This window comes from Schistocerca piceifrons, chromosome 3 (genome assembly GCF_021461385.2).
Source record: "Schistocerca piceifrons isolate TAMUIC-IGC-003096 chromosome 3, iqSchPice1.1, whole genome shotgun sequence".
Taxonomy (NCBI): domain Eukaryota; kingdom Metazoa; phylum Arthropoda; class Insecta; order Orthoptera; family Acrididae; genus Schistocerca; species Schistocerca piceifrons.
The window spans coordinates 733449063-733451151 of record NC_060140.1 but is presented as its reverse complement, the minus strand read 5'-3'; positions in this window follow the sequence as shown (position 1 = coordinate 733451151).

Here is a 2089-nt window from a genome sequence, read left to right as displayed (position 1 = left end):
TTACAATTGTCCTTTTAACTCAGTCAACGAAGACATAAAATGACAGCCGGCCGCGGTGGTCTAGCGGTTCTAGGCGCTCAGTCCGGAACCGCGCGACTGCTACGGTCGCAGGTTCGAATCCTGCCTCGGGCATGGATGTGTGTGATGTCCTTAGGTTAGTTAGGTTTAAGTAGTTCTAGGGGACTGATGACCACAGCTGTTAAGTCCCATAGTGCTCAGAGCCATTTGAACCATAAAATGACAAATGGGGGAAAATTCTTGTAGAAGCAAATTTTTGTACAGTGGTAGGAGCTAAGGCCATGTTCCACACACTAACAATTCTGACCAGTGTTGTGCGAACGTGGCAGAGTGGGGCTTTTAAGGGTCTTTTTCATTTGTTCTTTTTCAGTAACTCAAAAACTGGGGTTTCCAGCGAAAATGTTTCCAATTAAAAGTTTAACAACATCGAATTTTCTGCAAAAAGATCTTATTATTTTTTCTCTGGGATTAATAGTTTCCACGTTGCAGGGACGTAAAAATCGCAGATTATTAAAATATCGTTTTAATGGTATAAAATTAATGTCTGTTCTTAAATGAAGTCGGTTAAGAACAAATATTTAATGTGTGTAATGTTATAGAGCCTGGGAGAGACTGGCGACAAGGGAGGGGTACAGTCACATGAGAGAAGGTGATCTGCCGGATTGTTGTATCAGGCAACTCAATCATCGGTCTACAAACTGAAGAGTCACCTCTCTACCTCAATACGTGGCAGTAAACAAGTACAGCGTTTTCACAGAGTTATAACGACTCTTCCACAGCTCGCCTTATGAATCACAGAAAGAGACTGTGCAGACACGCTTCAGGGGTGTTTATTTTCCAAAAAGTTCGTTGTCAGTAAATGGAGAACAGATGTGAGTGACTAATATTGTTAAAGGAAGAAACGCATGTGGACAGATTAGAAGTAAATCTGTGCACATTGCTCTATACTGTTAGAGGAGAAATTGATTCTTCTTCATCTTGCACGGCAGTTGTATCGTTCTTCCGTGAAAACCATCATCCCCCAACGATACACGCTGCTCACTATTTACTCTGGAGACAGACTATACTTCCACAGCACTTCCTATGCGGTTCTCTTATGTGGGTAGACAAGACAACTTCACTGAACTCGTGTTTACATAGTGGAGCTATTTTCACTTTATTAACCAAGCATTTAACTGCAACTGATAAATGAAATTTTGTATAAAATACTTTTCTATAAACAATTTTTTGTAAGTATATAATTTGTAAACGTTGTTTAGTCAGTGACCTATGTACTGTTGATGGGAAAGGGAGTCGATGGATAAACATGGCACTGGCTGCTTTCTATTGTTGAAAACTGCCGATGGAATGGAACTGATCATAACAAAGTTTAGAACAGCAGTTTGCTGTAATGTGTTGCTTCACTTACCAAAATATCTGAAGTTCAACAATACCAAGGTGACCTCCTTCTGACGCAGAGGGAGCCAATTGAAGCTTCTAGGCGTTTTCGGATGTTGGGAGAGCTGAGGCTGCGGTGATGCATTTGATGCCCCTCGTGCTGTCAAATGTATTCCAAATGTTGGTAGTAGATACAATGAAATCATCACTGTCGATTACATAGTGATAGAATGCTACACATGGAAGAGGCTGTTCAGTGTTTTAGACAGTAGACAGCTCCATTTTTTGAACTGTTTTACGTAATAGCTATTCTAAGGATAGTGATATGGGATACCTGAAGAGACGAGGAGCTAATGACAGTGGAAATATATTTGGACTTAGTATGCGAGGCATTACTCTATGCTATCTTAACCGAATATCTAATCACAAGGTCTTCATACTGAGCAACGCACATGTTTCAGTGGTTCACAGTTATATACTTTATACAGCAGAAAGCAATGACTTAATTTTGTAGTAAAACCGTTTCCAAATGCAAGTAATTAACATGTTCTGTATGAACTATTATAAGGCACTGAGGATTCCTAGATTTCGACATTTCCATCATTGCACCAAATAAACATTCAGGCAATTTGTACAGGACAAACACACAGTGTTGGTGACTGCCAAGATAAAGGCACATGAGGCTGTAACAGTC